Raw genomic sequence first — 19,741 nt, 5'->3', positions numbered from 1 at the left:
AGTTAAAAAACTTTCTACAGAAAGTGAGGAATTTCTCAGAATGGATGAAACAGGATTATGTCAGCTTATATTTGATATCTGTTCTTATTTTTGCCCCCATTCAAAAAGATATTTTTAATGACTTTGCTTTGAATCTGAAAAGAAAATCAAGCTAGGAACAGTATAGAAATATTTAAAAGATTATCTGGACTACCTACCTGAAATTGAGCATTATTGCATTACTGTTCAATATACTCTTCAAAGAGATGGTGTCTTAAGCAATAATCACTGCCTGAATCTGTGGAGCAAAAGGAAGAAATTAGGCTTGATTAATATATGGTTTTGATTAAGTAATTCAACAGAACAAGACATGAAAAGGGAAGAGATCTCAGTACTGTGTTAACAAGTTCACAAAAATGCAGGGAGGGTAACATCTGTGAGCCAGATAAAGTAGGAGGCAGAGAAATAACAAATGAGACAGATGCTGTCAGAGATGGAGACTCACCTGGAGGATAAATTATTCTGTCTAACCATCTCTAGTTCAGGGACCTACAGCTCTCCCATGGGCTCTGACTTTTTTTAGCTGGTTTAGAATCTTCCATTTTTTCTGGGGTTGCAGCACTGTGAACATACTATAACTCATTTATATTGAAGATAATTTGATTTGGTTTTTTGTTAAATTTGTTTTGTGTCAAATGAAAACTCCAGGGATATTAGCTGCATTAATTCACACAATTACTAGCAATTTTTTACCAGTTGAATGTCATTTTGTCAACTTGGTAAAGATCAGTAAGACTACAATAAAAAGAAATCATGATTTGCAGACACATCTGTTAACTCTGGGGGCTTTCTCACCCTCCTCAATACAGATGATGAACTACAAGCAAATGGGGCTCATTGGTTTCTTCTTGGTAATCCCATTGCACAAACTTATTTTACATCACCTTTGGGATGAGAGACAATCAAATGTACAAGCAAATATTCCCATAAACTTGGTATTCCTATGATGAGAAATGTGTAGAAGTTCAAGATAACTTCCACATTGGAAACACAAAGATGAATATGCAGCTAAGGTTGGGCCATTGTATTCAGAATAATAATTTATAGGTATTTTGTATTTATGTAAAAGGAGATAATGCACAATTTTTTAGTTTTCCTTTTATCAGTGAATCTCTGTGAAAATACAGACGATTGCTCCCACGGTGACTTTGAACCACGGGTATGCTGACCTTTAAAAATCAACACCACTTTGTGGTTCTGTTCTTATCTTTCCTCTCACTGACAACCATGACAAAATTGTTGGCAGACTGTCAGTATCTCAGACCATGGACTTCCAGTGAGTCACCAACTGTTCAGATACCTTGTTATTCACAGTCCAGTTTCCTCCTCAAGCCTCAAGGGACCACTGGTGTGGGAAGTGCAGGATGTTAGTTGTGATTCTGGATCTGGCACCTTGATAGAAAAGCTGTCCTGCCTTGAGTCCTAAGGCAAGGGCAGCTTATATGCAAGTGGCATTGAGTTTCACAGGGGGTTTGGCATAAAAAATGCCTGTGCTGCTTTGGGGCCCCATGCTCAGGAAGGCTTTGCAGAGTACTTTATTAAATTAGTTTCCCCCAAAGAGCAACAGAAAAGAGAGGAACAGAAAACATTTTGTATTGCAGTCCCCATCAGCAATATGGCCGATGAGGCCACATCCTCTCCCCAGGAGTGGCAATGCTGCTGCAGTCCCACCAGGATGAGCAAAAGGAACTGCAAAGATTGCAGTGAAACAGAGCAGGGCTGCAGGACCCCAGGAGGTGCTGGGCTGTACCAGCTGGGGATGGGGGAATGAGACAGGCTTGGCAGGCTGTGCCTGGGAGGAGCAAGGGGAAGAAGAGGAGAATGTGGGAATTTGTTTGGTGAGATGCTCGGCATGTGGTCACACTTTAGTCAGAGAAAAGTGCTCTTTGGTTAGAGATAAGAGGGGACAGAAAGAGATATTTTTCCAATATCAGCAAGAAGCTAGGTCTTGAGGCAATATAAATCAAAATATAAATGTAGCTGCTAACCATGACAACCTAATACAGATTGTCACCTCTCTTCTTAACCTTTTTGCTAGTATTATGCCCAGCTTCTGCTGCAGTCATGGCATGTTGTTACTATGAACTTTGCAGCTTCTTTGGCTTCCTGTGGAGATCTAGTAATCTGGTTGGTTTTTGTTTTTTTTCTTTTTTCTCAATTATCAAATAAAGAACAGCAGTAGGTACTTTTGTACAGCTGACTAAAAAGTCTCCCCATGTTTTTGCTTTTGACATGTATAAATGAATGTAACCAGTTACCACCATTGAGAGGAACTACAGAGAGCATTCACTAGGAAAAAATAAGCAAAACTCCTGTTGGAAATCCACCCTGGGGATTTTTGTATTACATATTTGTGTCCTTATAGTATTTAAATGAAATTTATTTTTCGTGGTATTTTATAGAGGCATGCTTATAATCACACATAATTACCTGAGTAAGAAAAGAAATACTGACTTCTTAAAGAAATACAATAGATTTTTCAGATACTTGTTTCAAAGCACAGTAAAAGGTGTCAGAAAGCCCCCACACTTCAAAGTTTCTAACTGAAGTCCAACCACTGCAGCTCAGGTCCATGTAAAATCATCTGCTGAGGTCAGAAAAAGCAGCCCACTGCCTGTGTGACACTGTCTGGAACAGTAAACCCTGCTTCTCATTACAGAGTTCTTCCAGGTCTGCTTGGGCTGCTGGTGCTTTCAGTGCCTCAGTCAGATCCACTTTGTGTCTCCTCTGTCTGCAGTCCTCATGCACCCCTTCAGACTGAGAGAGATAAATACATGGATGTGCAACTCTTCAAAGCAGTATGATCAAGAGTGTCTTTCTAATGGCTCCAGGTGGGCTCTAGAGTAGGTCTTGGTGCTAGTGCCTATTATCTGAGCACAATAAAGCTTCATGGAATTGGAACCTAGCCATATATAAACTGTGAGCCATCCTAGGAGCTGGCTACTGTACTGATTCCACAGATTAGAAGGTCTGCTACTTTTTGTTTTTCAGAGGTAGGCATCAAAGCTCTGTGGCATATTAAGCATTGTCCATTAAGTTTGATATGACAGAAAACTATCACCTGCTTCTACTTAAACCTCTAAAAAATTGGGATCTAAAGCACAGAAAAGCCCTAAATGCTGAAGCACATCACTGTCTTGGGTGCTCAACAACAGTAAGGTGGAAGAGCCTAAAAATAAGATCCACCTGTTTAAGTCAGAGATGGCTGAAGACAGGTAGAGATGAGCAAAAGACTTTGAAATTAAACTCCTATGTAAGAAAAACTCATCCAGAGCCTTTAGAGAAACATGTTCCTGATTCACAATCAGCTCCTGGTCTCCTTGAGGAAGGTGCTGATAAACCATGACTGGACTTTTGACCACCCTGAGCTGTGTGACTCATGTGGTTTCCTCCACCATGACAATTCCTCTTTAACACCCCACACTGCTGTTCCTGATTCCTGTGATCTTTAGGGGATGTCTAAACTCAGTTTTGGGGGTGTTTCTTCTGTGGTGTGGATGGCTCCCTCACCCCTTGTGAAGTTCCAACACATCACAGCTCCTGGAAAAGCCTCTGCAGGGCTGTTTCACCAATGGCAGGTGATGACTGTAGGATCCCAGCCCTAGAGCAATGAGGGAGAAGGAAGGGATAGAAAAGCTTCAACTTGAGTTAGTTGTCCTGAATGACATAACTGCAGTTACCTTCTTTCAAGATTACTAGGCACAATTTTCTTTTCTTTATGTGTCTCATCTGAGGCTCTTTTCCTTGTTCCTCTAGTAAATTTGAGACTATTTATGTTTCTACTAATCTTCTATTAGGACACTTTTCAACTTTTGTTTTATGATCTCACACTGGCTTTCCTTTGATAAAACATCTATGTTAAGGCATTCCTCTGTGATATTTGGATATAACAGACTTTGAACCAAATTAGTCCTTGATTAGTCTCTGCCTGCTTTTCTTCTCTCTCTGCCTTTCCTTAAACTTATCCCAAAATTTCAGTGAAAAAAACATTTCAACTTAAAACTTGAATTCTTAAGATTAGAACATGTGCAGTGAGACTCACTACTTTTTATCTGAAATGGGGTAGACAGCAGGCAGCATTTAGTGCATTCCCTTTTTCTCAAAATTGCTATCTCTTATTTTTTCCTGCTGTTGTTCTGTACTTTTGCCATATCTGTATTGAAGAAAACATTAGAAAAAGAGGGAAAAGGAGGATAAAATGGATTTTTTTGCCTCTCTGGTGTCATTTCTTTCCCCTGTTGATTTCTGTGAAATGATAAAAGCCATCTACGAAGATAGCAAGAAAAGGTTTAAAACGTGTTTGTCCTCTGGTTTCTTGCTGCTCTGCCTGAGCCTCTTTTTCCATTTGCCATTTACAGCATTGGTAGCTTCATTAGCAAGGGATTACAACAACCAAACCTGCCCTGATTCTCCAGGGACTGTCCCCCCATCTTCAATTACTTATTTAGCTGCTGCTGTACATTCAAACCAGCCCCTTTTCCAGCTGGTTTGACCTGGCCAAACAAACAAGAGCAGCCCTGACCTGACAGTATGTCCTGATCGAGGGGATCCCTCCTGGGTGAACACAGCCTCACCTGGCACAGAGCCTCCCAGCCATGTCAGGGAGGAAATTGCAGCTCCTAATGCCTTGGCCATTTAGAACTGCTTCTAAGTCATCTCTTGGACCTAAGGGTCATGCACCTTGGCCAACAGTGGTGTCCACACCAGTAAAAGAGAAGCAGAAGAAACAGATAGTCCAGGTTTGAAAGTGTACGCACCTCACTCTTCACACCCTCCTCTTCCTTCTCACCTCCCAGGGACTGAAAGTTTTGTCACTGCTGTCAGGGTCAGATTATCACATCACACCTACCCCAAGGAATTGTAAAATGTCTGGCTTTTGGGCATAGAAACATGGATTCAGACGCACTCCTGAAACACTGAAGGGAAACATGCAAAGATAAGTCAGCTCAACAGAGAAACCATGAGAATAATCATTCCCAGACAGTGAAGGAAGCTGACAAACAATTCATCAGTGACCTCTGGAAGTTCAGATAATCAGTGGTAAAGCATGCTCTGCCACCACAACATGTAGCTCCTCAGGGGATTTTATGAAACCAAGATGATGCTGAAAACAGAAGGACCTCCCAACAGTTGGTTTAGCCCCAAGGAGATAGCAGTTCCTTTGGGAATCTGAAGAAATACATAACTAGCTTATTGTATAAAGAATACAAGTAATGCAAAAGGTGGTATCATGGTTTTTGCAGGGACCTTCTACACAAATTGAGTGAATCACAGGAAATCTGATCTTTAAAAAAAAAAAAAAAACCAAAAACCAAAAAAACAAAAACAAAAAAAAAAAAAACAAACCAAAACAAAACAAAAAAAAACAAAAACAAACCAATACTTCCCCTGTGTACAGCAAAGAAAATATCATATTCTATTAAAATCAGTTAGTTATTGGAATTTTTTTTTAGCTGAAACCAAAAAAAAACCCAAAAAAACCAAACAACAATAACAACAAAAAACTGGAAAGAAAGCTACTATCTACAATCTTGGTACATTTAAATGTTTCCTTGATTTTATAAACAAGGTTGCATTGACAGGTGCAATACCGATGTCCATCCTGTGTGCCTTTGAAAACAGCCATCAAGGAAGATTAAAACCAACATTATTTCCAGTCTAAAAATAAGCTCTGAAAGCACTGTACTCCATGTGTCTCTCAGTCATGCTTTGTTTCTTTTGCACTGCTCTGGCACAAATGGGCTTTCAAACCAGCTGATAACACTGATCACCTTGCAGAGAGAGATAAAAGGAGTCTCTTTTTGAGAAGACTGAGAACTGTTCTCTTGTCTGTTTTAGCACTGGGAAAACACTTGCAGTTCTGGACACTGATTTCTGAACCCAGGAGTGTAAAGGTGGCCCTACTGCAATCACTACACACTTCACCGTGGGCAGAAAACACAAATGAGTTCAACATCCTCATTTCTGAAGAAATGTGTAGCAATTGCTAAACCTAACTTTTTTCTTCCTATTAGCACATGTAAATAGATGAGATAGACCATTTCTGCTTAACAAGCTGGTCTTGACTAAAATATCACTAAAATGAAGGCGCCTCTAGAACACTCTGCTTGACCAATACTGATGCTCTAATTTGCAGAAGACAGGTGAAGTTGTGAGCTTGATCCTCTCTATTTCAATGCAAAGTGTTCAACAAACATCTACAAACCTTATGCTACCATCAAAAGTTTCACCATAGTAGGGCAGCTGGCAGACAAATCTCTGAAATGACTATTCAGATAGACTCAGAAATAATGGAAATCAGGCACATTCTGGACAGCCCTATGTGTCCAGAGAAGAGGGGCAGAATCTCCTCCCTCGACCTGCTAGCCACATTTCTCTTGGTGCAGCCCAGGACCCAGTTTGCTTTCGGGGTTTCAAATGCACATGGACAGCTCATGTCCAGCCTCTCACCCACCATCACACCCAAGTCCTGCCAGGCAGGGCTTCTCTCAATTTGTTCATCCCCCAGCCTGGATTGATACTGAGGGTGCCCTGACCCAGGTGCACCCTTGCACTTCACCTTGTTAAACCTCATGAGATTCCTATGGGACCAGTTCTTGAGACTGTCCAGGTCCCAAGGCATCCTGTACTTCAGGTGTGGCAACCACATCACTCAGCTTGATGTCATCTGCAAACTTGCTGAGGGTGCCCTGATCCCTTTGTCTATGTCAATAATGAAGATATTAAATGGCACTGGTCCAAGTCCAGACCCCTGAGGGGCACCACTTGTCACTGATGTCCATTGGGACGCTGAGCTGCTGACTATGACCCTCTGGATGTGACTGTCCAACCACTTTGTTCTGCTCCAAACAGTTCACCCAGTCCAGCTCTTGCCCACTTAGGGACCAGGATGTTATGGGGGCTGTGTCTAGGGCTTTGCAGAACTCCAGATAAATGGCATTTGTATCCCTTCCCTTGCTCACTGACACAGTCACTCCATTACAGAAGGCCACTGGGCTGGCCAGGCAGGACTTGCCTTGGTGAAGCCCAAATCTCCTCCCTGTTCCCCATGTGCCCTAGCATGGCTCTAGGGAGGATCTGCTCCATGATCTTCCCAAAGGTGACACTGACAGGTCTGCAGTTCCCAGGATCCTCCTGTTGACCCTTTTGGAGATGGGTACAATGGTTCCTCTTTTCCAGTCACCAGGGACTTTACCTGACTTTACCTGTCACAACTTTTCAAATATCATGGAGAGAGGCTTGGCAACTGCCTCAGTCAATTCCCTCAGGACTCTGGGATGCAGCTTATCAGCTCCCATAGACTTCCATCCATTCAGGTTCCTCAGATGGTCACAAACTTATCTTTATTTACAGAGGGAGGCACTTTCCCCTCCCAGTCCCCATCCTGATTTCCATCCACTCAAGGTGTGGGAAGAGAGGTTGCCATTGAAGACTGAGGAAAAAAACCTCAACCTTTTCTTCATCCACTGTTACCAGTTTACCAGTTCTGTTTATCAGGGGCATTCACCTCCTCTGACCTTCCTTTTCAGGTTAACACACTTGTGGAAGAGTTAACTTCCTGTTAATCTTCCTTGCCAAGTTCAGTTTCAGCTTCACCTTGGCCTTCCTCACCCTATCCCCACACAACCTAACTTTGTCTCCATACTCTTCCCTGCTCATTTGTCCTTGTTTCCACTGCCTGTGTTTCTTTTCCTTCAGTTTGACCAGCCAGTCTCTAGCATTCCTTGCCCTATTTCTTGCTCCTGGGGATTGCCAGCTCTATTGCTATTTTCATAAATTTGCATAGGAAAAAAGGTGCTAAGAATTGTTGTGACATTTTTGTTGACATTGTTATGCTCCAGAGACCCCTCCCAATTCAACCTACAAACCTCAGTAGATTGTATACTCTCCATATTTGCATCTGCTGAAAGATTTTCTGAGCACAATCCTGGGCATTTCAAGTATTTTATTTTACAAGACCACCAGATACCAGAGTCTTGTTGGGCTGAAAGAGAACCAGAACCTGCAGTCTGCTGAAGGGCAGGACGGCTAGGCTAGCTTAGGTGTGCTCCTCCTTGAAACATGTGGTGGTCAGACCCCAGTGAGGTGCCTTGTAGGGGTGACCTGAGCTGGTAACAGTGTCTGTCCCCTCCAACTCAGTGATTGCACTGGAGGAAAGCTGGGGAATGGAGGAGATTCCTGCTTCACGCTGGTCGGCTGGACAAGTGCTAAAGCTTCCTTCCTGCATGGGCTTGGCAACAGCAGTCCCATTCCTTTTCACCTTCCCAGAAGGTCCAAGTCAATCAATTCAGACCTTCTCAAACCTATTTTAGTTTTGCTTCTGACAATTCTACTGAGGCCACCTTTGGACAACAACTGTGAAGAGCAGTGAGTCGATAATTCTGCTGTGGTGGCTGTCCCTCAGTGCTGCCACAAACCTTTCTTAACCACACTGCTGAGAACATGTGGAAATTATGTGCAGTCTTCCAGGAAGCTTTTCATTTGCTATTCATTTCCAGCAGCAGGAAAGCCTTCCTCAGCTTTCCATTTTAAACATCAAATCAAACTAAGCCTGAAGATTATTGTTTTCCTATGAAAAACAAATGAATAATTAATTGTCATGGGATTTCTCTGCGTAGTTCCAATCCATGAGGAATTAGCTGGAGTCCTTGAGATTGAAAACAATTAATGAACACAGGATGTGCAGCCTCTACATGAACATTCTGGATTATTCCACATCATATTCTGCCAATAATCCTACTGTTGCTAAAGCACACATCCAAAGCTCAGAAGTTATGGCACATGTGATGATGACACACTCACAATAATGCCCCAGATGTGATCACCTTTAATTTCAATGGAACACTGGCAGCAATACACAGCCAGCATGTCTTACAGTGGCTGTAAGAGAGTCATTAGGGTGGGATGCAAATATCTGAAATGAACAATGGACAAAATTTGGCAAGTGCTAGTAGAACCATTAACATATCTGAATAACAAGGAAGATGTTTACTGCTCCCCACAATGGAAGGGTTTAAAACTATTCAGACCCAGAAAATGAAGCTCTGTGTGCTGTTCAGGAAACACAGCAGTGTTACCACCACTGTATTGCAGCCCAGCCTCTCTCAGCCACACTCTCACTGCCCATGCAGGTGTCCCAATATCATGACTGTTCACTGCCCTATTAATTTATAAAGGTTACCTTGGGATAGACCCAGTCTAAACCCAAGACATAGAAAGGATGGGATTAGTTTACAGCTAACTATTATTTCTCCAACCTTGGCCTTTCTTGCTGCAGACTCCCCACTATTTTCTAGCATAGATTCTTTTACAAAAACCCAGAGTCTGGAAACAGCTTGTTTTAATACGAAAAATCTTTTGTGGCTTGTAAGTAACCTTGCTCTAAGGACATCCCCTTTTTATCCACTTTTTATGGAAAGTGCATGGCCACATTGGGCTTATTCCAATTCCTAGAGAACATATGCATTGATAACACTGACGTAGAAGTATACATTTGTTTCAGGGGCTTTTGCAAGCTGAATGAACTCAAATTGCCAGTATATCTTGTGTGCTTCTTCCCAGCTGTAGATGCTATAAATTAAATCCTAGCAATTAATGAGTAAACTTCAAAAAAGCTTGAAGTTGCTTTCAATGGAAAATCAAATGTTTGAAATTTTTTTTCAGTTATCAGCTCCCTTATGACATAAAGCTGATCTGGAAATCTCACAAGCACTGTCACTGCAAGGTCAGCAATTCAAACCTGCAATGCCACAAAGCCAGCTCATGATACATTGAGGGCTGCTCCTGACAGTAGAAAATGAAGATATAAAAGAAAAAAGGCATCCTTAGAGTTGGGCAGAAACAAAATTTCTCCATCTATTATGAAAACAGTGGCCCCAAAAAAACAGAGAGATCCAAAAGTGTCCCACCTGAGAGGAAAACCCTTCCATTTGCATTCATAGTTTTTTAGATACCAGAGTAGTCAGAGAAGAAACTTAGAAGTATCAGAGATATTAAAAACTTCTGACAATTTTGTTCACATTCACAAATATAATCACTGAGGAGACAATAATTCACAAATTCTGATATTTGTGATGAATATGCTGAACATGCTGGAATTTACTCAGCACTGACTTTCAGAACTGCTGCCTTTTGACTTTGAGATGAAACTGTAAGGAATCAAAATACCAGATACTACTGCATAAATGTGTGCAAGTATCTCAGTGAATCTTTTGGAAGAAGGGAATGGATACTGGTTGAATGCATTAGGAATAGGAATTCCAAAATATATTAGAATGCTCTAGAAATTGCTCTCTGTGCTCAAGAGCCTCGTGTTCCAGCTGCTGTTTTGTGGAGCCTAGGTGAAAGGAATGCTTTATCCTGAGCCTAACTTAGCACCTTAGGTGGTTCCCTCCCTAACACAGGGGTCCTAATTGAGGCTTTTATTCTTTTGTGACAATTATGTTTTATATGAAAAGGAACTTGTTTTATACAGTTCACTTATGCCCAGAAGTAGAAACCTCACTCGTTTTGTGATCATTTTCAGAAGCAGTGTCCCTGAAGATGGCACATTTGGAAATGGCATTATTTCATACTGCTGCATAGCAGCAATTGGCACCCCAGTCTATAAAAGATACTACTCAATATAAAATAGCCAACACCCACAAGAAGAAGCAGAGTTCTATTCTATCCCAAAATATACCTCTGCAGAGTACCTGTTATACTGCACTTAATCTAATTTACTAAAGGAGAGATGAATCCCCTTGCTGCAATCAAGCTATTTTTAAAAAGAGATTGGTGGTGATTCAGCTGAATGGTGACTAAACCACTGACAAATTTCTCCTGTCAGCTTGTGTGTATAAAAAGATGCTTTGCTGGAATGTATCATCTACAGATATCACTGTCTTTTTGGACTGATGGGGAGTTTTCCAGTCAAACTATATAATTTTATTTATTATTTAAAATTATATGCATATCAAGCTTTTAGCACATTTCAGAGAGGCATCAGGTCATACAATTGAGCTGTACTGGGTTTGCATGGCTGGGAGTGGCTCCTGTGGGCAGTTTCCAGAAGCTTTCCCCAAGTTCAACAGAGCCAATTCCAGCTGGCTACAAGACAGACCCACCACAGGAGAGAGACTGTGGGAGGAACAGCTCTGCAGACTCCCTTTGGAGCCAATTGTGGAGAACTGTCTCCCATAGAAGGGACTCCCCACTGGAGCAGCAGTGAAGAGTCATCCCACTGAGGGAGGAGTGGCTGAGACAAGGTCTGACCACAGACTTCATTCCCCATCCCCTGGACCACTGGATGAGGGGAAGGTAGAGAAAACCAGGAGTGAAATTATGCCTGGAAAGAAGGGAGAAGTAGGGAGAGATGTTTCTAAGATATGGATTTATTTCTCATTATCCTACTCTGATTTGATTGGTAATTAATTAAACTAACTTCCCCAAGCAGAGTCTGTTTTGCCCATGACAGTAAGTGGGGAGTGATCTCTCCTCATCCTTATCTCGACCCAAAAGCCTTTCACTGCATTTTGTCTCCTGTGTCCAGCTGAGGAGAGGAGTGACAGTGGCTTCAGTGGCTCCCTGGTGTCCAGCCAGCATCAACCCACCACACAAGCCACAACAGAGAGAATTTGAAACAGATATTGCACAAGATCATTAGCTGAAACTGCTTGTTTAATTTACTTTATCTGAGTTGAATGTATCTTCTGAAAAGATAAACAGAGATACATTCCCATGAACAGAAAAGCAGTCATCCCCCATTCTGAATGTTACTCTGCAACTCAAAGATGCAGGTTGAGTTCTTGCTCTCTATGAGCTGCTGCCTTTGGCAGGTACAGGATTACGTCTATGGACTAGGGATGACTCTGATGCCTCCTACAGCTGTTCCTACCTGCAAACTTCCAGTTAATATAGCAGAGTAAGGAGGGGAGAAGGTGAGTTCTTCATTTACATCAGCAGAGAGGAAGAAATTAAATCCATAAAGTAAACTAAACCAGAAATGGAGTTGAGAAACAACTATTACAGTCCCTTGAGTAGGGCACCTAATTACTCTATAGCTCCTTTGGAAACTGCCTTCTAGGGACTATAGCAAAAGCTCATGCTCATGGCATTTATCATGATGTAAGTTTGGAATATAATAATCCTGGTAGTTCACTAGCGAGTTTGCTTGGTCCTGAAAAACTGATTTCCTAGGAAATTACTTTTTAAGATATACCTGTAGTTCTGTCTGGCTTCTCTGATGATTTACAAGACTAGACAACCTGTTTTCTTGCCATGGTGAGAAAAAGTCTTAGAGAGCACAGATGAACGTTTGTCCTTCTCTTCACCTTGACTTTAAATCTCACAGTTTATGTCAGTGAAAATTGTTACACATTTAATTAGCTATTTTGTTGATGCAGAGTTAAAGACAGTTTAGTAAATAGTCTGTCTATTATTTCTATCCTCATAAGTCAATAATGAAAATTATGTCACTCACAGGACAGCATATGCAAATAAATGTGCATATGATAGACTGAAAGCAGAATTCACTGGCATCTAATAGGTGTTTAATTGCTTTGGAGTGCTACTAAAAAGCAATATTATTAGGATGTTTTTCTTGCAAATGGGTTTTAAAAGCATATGGTCAGCGCTGTATAATCGCAGGCTTATAATTAAAACTAAATAGGTTAGAAATTACAAGGTAGAGAAAACAAAAGCTCAGCAGCAAGTGTATGTATGGCTAACCATGGATAAGTGTGTGCTGTGTGGTACTTGTGGGTGCACCTAAATGCTGTGCTCCAGCACTACACCTGCCAGGAATTACCATTATGGCTTAGGAGGAACTGTGGCTGTCTAAGGAGACCTCAGGGAAATGAATTCTTAGCTGGGGCTGACATGAGTACAAATTAACCAATTAAGGCACCTGTATCAATATAAGCATCCTGACTCATTGTTTAATGGGATAATTGGAATTCTGTAGAGGAAATAAAGTTGATTACAGGGATCAAACAGAGTGAAAGCTTTCTAAGCATTTGTCTCTTGCTTGTGACAAGTTGTAGCTTACAAGGCTGCTGACATTAATACCTTAAATTTAAGCTTTCATATTTTTCAGATTTTGTACTGCTTTAGTGTGTAACTCTGAATTTCATATAAAGTGTCAGCAAGTTCTCTTCACAGTGTAGTTAGACAAAACAATCCTTTTCCAGCCAAGAACCAAGGACATCGTTGCAGCTTCAGGCCCAAAAAGTACAAACAACAGAGAATTGAGGAGAGCGGTCTGGGAGGATGGGACTTCATAACCTGAAGCTGTAATTGGACAATTAATCCCAACAGGTAAATGGACCAAAACTTATAAAAGTGTGAAAACTCATGACCTGTCATCCATCTTGGGTGAAGCCCTGGCTAGGCTCTTGTACTGCCCAAGGTGCATCCTTTGAAAGCCTTTTAATAAATACCTGCTTTGCTCCTTTAATACTCGTCTAGCCTCTGATCCAGGTAGAATCAGGCATCAACATGGAACAAATAGCTGTATGGGGAGTAAAAGGTCAGGTCATCACTTTTCAGTGCTTACAATAAAATTGTGTACATGCTATGAAGAAATAGACAAAGGTCTGCATGTTTAGCAATAAACATGAAGTCTATATTCCAATTTTGTATGTATCTGAATTCCCAGAATGTTCTGGTTTCACTTGATGAATTGTTCTTGGTATAATGCAATTCAGCAGATTTTCCCATCATCTCTCAAGCATCTATAAATCAATTTACAATACAATGCTAGGTGTCTACTCCATGGTTTTGATGGGTGGATTTGCCCATGAAAGCATATGATGAACAGATGGTGGAAGAGAAAAAGTCAAAGAGATGAGGGGCTAGTTGGGCTCTTCAATCCAAAGAAATAAGATGCGGATGATTTACTCTCTATAAACTGAAGACAAACTGATCTCCAGAGAGAAGGAAGAATGGAAATAAATTCACTGTATTCTCAGGAAGCAATCTATCACAAAAGGTCAGCATGCCTTTATGTTTGAAGAAGAAAATGAAAAGGCATCTGTGGCTTATTGTGTCCAAATGTATTATTTCCTTTGAAGGACTCAAAATATTTTTGTCCAACGGAAACTGAGGCCTACATAACTTCTCTTACATGTTTCTGAAGAGTAGTCTGATTATTTGAGAAAAAAAAAGAAAATCAAGTACAATAAAAGACCTAGCATTATTTTTTCTTCATGTATTATTTTTTCTTCATGTAACTTTTGGGTGTACAAGACTTGTCATATTATATCTGGAATATAAACAGAGAAACAATAAAGAACACCTAATGCTTTATTTATTTATTCACATTCTCCTTTTTTTTTTTCCCATTCCTGCCATTACTCTTTGCAGGGCACAGATCTTCAAAGGACTCCAGCTGTAATGATCTGTATTTCTCAGGATGCAGATATCCCATTGGTGTAGAGTGAGAATCTTACTGTTCAGTTTTAAAACTGCAGGAGCAGCTGGGGACCATGAAATCGAATAAGGGGCAGTACTAGAACTCTCCTTAGGCTACAGAAATTTGAAAAGCAAAAATCTTCCATTTGAGGAATTTAAAATCATTTCCTTTCAGTTAAAAATGTCCAACCATCCTGTTCCAATTTAATGGAATTCTGGCATTTTAAAATTTTGCCCAATTTTACATCAAAACCCATGATGAAAAAGGACAGAAATTCTCTATTAAATAACAGAAATTGTCTATTCCATAATGACTGACATTGCCTAGAACACAGAGCACACCATAATGTTATTGAAACTAATAAAATAGATGAGTACTCTGCAAGCTCCAGAACACATAATGAAATGAAAATAATGAAACACATAATGAAACACAGAAGTCCATTAAATTTATTATTTCCTATAATGAGAGTCTACCCATCTTATCAAACTTCTGTGATAAAATTTGCCCCTTCTGGGCCTGATGAGTTTTGAAAATGGTGCAAATGAAACAATTCTTATCCAGCATTACCCACACAGAAGAAAAGTGCACACTGACCAAAAATAAGGACATGCAGAAATTCTTTAAACCACATTGAATAAGCCATTAGGATCCTTCTGTAGAAGAGAGCAGTCACATTAGGACAAAAAGATGACCTTAAAATATGCACTTTCTACAAGCCCAGGATGAATTTAGTGTCTCAGTAGATACCAGATTCTGCTTTGAAACAAAAAACCCCAAATCAAAAAAACCCAGGCATAATATGAAAAACAATGTATTCTGCTCTTAGAATTTAATATAGCATAAGGTAAAGTATACTTTTTGTTGCACTTGCAGCAACAAAGTTAACAACTGCAGCATGTGATTAGGACTCTGAAGTCTCTCCATCTGAGATTGCTTTCTGAAATCAAATTCAGGCAGAGAGAAAAGGAGAAACAAACAAGTTTACTGCAGCTCTGCAGGAGCAAATAATCAAGATAACTACTTGAGGAACATAAAGTAAAGCACCAGATTCTTCAAATGATATGATAATTGAAACACAGGTGTTGAATATCCAGTTACATGCAGATCTCTCTCCTCTCAGAGAATGGAAAGGGCACAGAAGGGTTTAGCCTGAGATGAACAACAATGCAAGGGAAAAAAAGAGCCAGTCTGTGAACTGGCGGACAAATTTATCTCAACCTAAAATTTGTCATTGGCTGTGTTGTACAGGCAGTCTGTTCAAACACATGACAAATGACACTGCTATTCATAGAGCAGGCATAGCACAGGTTGCCACAATCTAAATTGTTACCAATAGTGTCCCATACACCAAGAAATGTCATGCATTCAGCTGTAGAACACCATGGGCTGAAGGTGTGTGTAAGAGGAAATTACAGTTTATACAGTTAAAATTATCCAATAGCTAGCTATATGCAACTAATCTTTATGATTTGTTAAAAAACAAAAAACAAAACAAAAACAAACAAACAAACAAACAAACAAACAAAAACCTGCAACCACTGAGGCTTTTAGCACCTCTTTTTGCAGTTGCACTGCATTTCAGGAAATGAGAAGTATTGAATCTCTGGTTATAAGGAAGCAATATTTTGTTTTGACATCCAAATGCTCCACATCAGTCCTTGATTTGCACAGCTCTGAAAAAAAAAGGAGGCATACTCAACTTATTTGTAGCCCCCTCCTGTCTTTTTAAATATATTTCAAGAAGGGCACAGATTGTCTAGCCAATGAGTTATACTGTATGCATAAAAATATGTGGATAATAATGTTCTGGCTTTTTCATACAGCTTCATGGAGAATCCTGGCTTCAGGCCAAACAACTGCAAAAGCAAAGCTTTTCCCCCTCAGCATTTTAGCAAAGTGCACATAATACATCTTTAAGTAAATTAGTGTTATAACAGGTTTCCACTGATCCATCTTGAGGAGTCAAATGAGAACCAAAAATAGATCCTGTTTTCAATTTCCCCTGAGCACCAAAATGATTTGAAATCCTCCCTTGCCACAAGGAAACAAACAGATAAAACCCCCAAATTTGGCAATGATTCAGTAAATATATGTGCCTGTTTCAGTATTTAAATCCAGGAGCCAAGGAACTCTTAATTAGAGAAGGATTTGCAACATATCCAATAAAGGTAGGGAGCAAGTGTGACTCTCCAAGAAAACCCCTTCCTCTGTGGTCAGATGCTTTGTGCCATTTGCAAAGGAAAGCTCAGCTCAGAGTATGCAGCAGATGCCAAAGCCACCTCTGCAGAGAGGTGCAGAACGTGTAAACAGCCACACACCACAACCATTCCTATACTTAAAGGGATGGGCAAAGCAGAGGTGAAGATATGATCAGATACTATTCATTGGAATAAACAGTACAGGCTAAAAAATAGATTGCAATTTCAACTTGAAGTATGAAGAGGGAAAACCCCCCTATTTGGAAAAATCCTGCAGAATGGCAAAGTCATTGAAACAGTAACAAACACAGCAAGCATTTAGAAGCAGAAGAGCCCTTGGCTTTAGGGCTAAAGGGATTATATGCAATTTTTCAAGTAACTACTCCTAGATAAGTGATTGTATTTTCAAAAATGGAAACAAGATGATCTCATTTAAAGGTTTAGTACTTCCTTAAAATATTTATGTAAAAAACTGGTCCCTGGCAAGGAGATTTGGATGTGTGGAAGGAGAGGACAAAAAGTAGAAACAGTAGCTCAGCATTCAGCTCAATTTTAGTATATACTTTTTAAAAAAGGATAAAATCAAAGTGTGTGATTTCGTAGATATAGTTGAGATCAAATCCCTGAAAGAAAATTTTGCTGAATGTTGATTCAAATGTTGTAAAAATTCTGACTGGCATCAACCAGCCCATCTCCAATTTTGCTAAAAACAGATGCACGTTAAGTTATTTTTCTTAATGCCTGTTAATAGAATTGGCATTGAGTAACAAAAATTGATGATTTTTTTGCATCATTGTTGCTAATGTGATGTTCTGTTTGTTTTTCAGCAAGGCATATGTATAACACTCAGCACCAGTGGCAGTGTAAGGAGGTAGCATGATTATCATGACATTAAACTAATTAAGATTGGCCTGAAGAAAGCCAAGGGTGCCGCCCTCTCCAGCTCTGTAGAACAAAAGGAATGGGGAGAACAAGGGAAATATTAATAACAGTTTATATAAGAAGTGCTTGATTTTGCTCTGCTTATGTGGGATTGCAGCTGAATAAAGTGAAAGGAGAGAAAGGGAAAGCATTTCTTGGTCCTTAGAAAAATAACAAATGGGTTGTTAATTGGCAAGTGTTTAAAGGGCTGGTTCTAATCAGGGTAAATGGGCTTGTTTTTCCAACACTGGGTCTCACATCAAAACAACAAGAAACAATTGAAAAAAGCTTTGCTGAAGAAAGCAAGAGGAAGTGGGTTGTCACCAGCTGCTCGAAGACAAAATCCTCCAACAAATGTGTAGCAGCAGATGCTGTGTGAAGCACAGGGAATGTAAATGCACATGAGTCATCCCATAAGCTTAGGGGGACGAGCTGCAGGCCAGATCCTGGGGGCAAAGACTTTTGTGACTTTAACCATCTCCCCACTTGCTCTGTACTTTGTTCAAGTAGACAGTATATTTTTTGGAAGATGTTTTTCATCCCTTTTAAAGAGCCCTGAGCAGAAGGAGAGTATCTTACAAAAATATTATTCTTTGGGCCTATGGCATCAAAAAAAGGAGATGGTCCAGCATCATTGTCTGTCCAGCAGGGAGAAGAGTTTAAAGCATTTCCCCCTTTCCCCTCTTTTTTAAGGTTCATGATAATGATAAAAATTGTTAAAAGGATCATTTTTATAATTTCCAGCATTTCACTATTTATTTACACTTCAGTTTCATAACATGGCACATTGGGAAAGGATAGAAAATTGGCATAGCAGCAAAAATAGAACAACTACCTGCTGTGTTTCACAGAGATAATCCTGAGGATCCCATCTCAGGCTGGTTGCCCCTGGGCAGAGGGGTAAGACCTTCCAAAAGTTGAAGTACGATGGAACTTGAAATGAAAGTGACAGAAGGATGCTCTCTAGGAGTTTTCAATAAAATCCTGTTTCTCTAAAAGAAATAGCAAGAAAGAGACAGAGGGAGGAGTCCCAGAGTCAGCTCTTGCCTTGGCTGTCCCAGCTGTATATATTTAGGCATTCTCATACTCTAGTCATTATAAAACACACACTGATTTGCACAATTCCATAATCTTATAAGAAAATAGGTCATTGGGGATTATCAAATTCTCATCCATTTAATTTCAAAATTCTTTTCTTGTTTTCCCCCAGCAACACCAAGGTCTCATATGGAGAGGAAAAAAAGGATTTAGCAGAAGACTTTGCATGGAGGTGGATCTACATTTTGAATCCATTTCTATGTTTGATGCTGCCATGTTCCACTGTGACAGATCCTGAGGATTCTCTCCTGCCAGTTGCCTTCAAGGCAGCCATACCCAGTTTCTCCACTGAATTCATGCTACTTAACATGTCACAAATAAGGAGAGGCTTTTTGTCCCTTAAAGGGGAACTCCAGAGCTGACTGGAAACAGTGATTTAATTTTGTGAAAATATGATGATATTTTGATATTAGAACATACTGATATGTGATCTGTCCTGGTTTAAAGAAAACAAAAAACAATGAAAAGGAGTGAGGAGGAGTGAGGAGGATGGGCCCTCAGTACCCAGTGGTGCAGACATTTGGAAGTTCATCTGTGCCAGAAGGGACACTGCAGGAATATCAAGCCAGTGGGGAAACAATGACACTCTGAGCTGCATTGGGTGATGATTTTCAGGCTCCATTGGGGTAATGCTGTGAACCTGGTGGAACCTGAAACATACACCTGCATACTCTATCCGTGGTCAGGAGAGGCATGGAAGATTATAGTTTTCTTTGGGATATTTTATCTGCAAAGCTACTTTTTAAGAAACAGAAAACCTCAAACACATTTGTACCTGATCTCAGGAAGGAGGCTTGAGGACTGGGCCTTGCCATGTCTCAATGCAGAGCACAGGTGGGAGCCAAGCATTAGCAAGTCCTTCTTCTGGACCTGGGCAAATTTAGCAGGAAAGCAATAAAATTAGATCCTGCTGCCCTTTGTCCCTTGTTTGCCAGATGTGGTGGAAAGAAACAGCACTATATGTGATCCAAGCCAGATTCTTCTCCAGGCTCATGATGTGTCCATGTCTCTAATAGTGTTTCCCATGGCAGTAATTGGGATCCCACTGTGGGAAGGGATGGGACAGCACGGGGCAGCCTGACAGCACACA

The 19,741-nt window shown here is 40.4% G+C and overlaps 1 protein-coding gene across 25 annotated transcripts in view; it reads right to left on the bottom strand.

Moving 5' to 3' along the window:
- Nucleotides 1-19,741, bottom strand: part of LOC129117519 (uncharacterized) — a 415,270-nt gene that overhangs the window by 219,861 nt on the left and 175,668 nt on the right. For 19 of the 25 annotated variants that reach the window (XR_013180187.1, XR_013180173.1, XR_013180172.1 and 16 more), the window contains one exon: nt 198-277. The exons of 1 other annotated variant lie outside the window; for it this stretch is intronic. The gene's annotated coding sequence lies outside the window, so the exon portion shown is untranslated. Of the gene's footprint in view, nt 1-197; nt 278-18,388; nt 18,546-19,426; nt 19,522-19,741 lie in introns of all 25 variants that reach the window. 5 more of the 25 variants (XR_013180175.1, XR_013180184.1, XR_013180169.1 and 2 more) reach the window with 3 other exon arrangements.

The sequence above is a fragment of the Agelaius phoeniceus genome, chromosome 2 (assembly GCF_051311805.1).
Source record: "Agelaius phoeniceus isolate bAgePho1 chromosome 2, bAgePho1.hap1, whole genome shotgun sequence".
In the NCBI taxonomy this organism is placed as follows: domain Eukaryota; kingdom Metazoa; phylum Chordata; class Aves; order Passeriformes; family Icteridae; genus Agelaius; species Agelaius phoeniceus.
The sequence above is the reverse complement of the archived record's forward strand: the minus strand, read 5'-3'. Positions and strand labels throughout refer to the sequence as shown.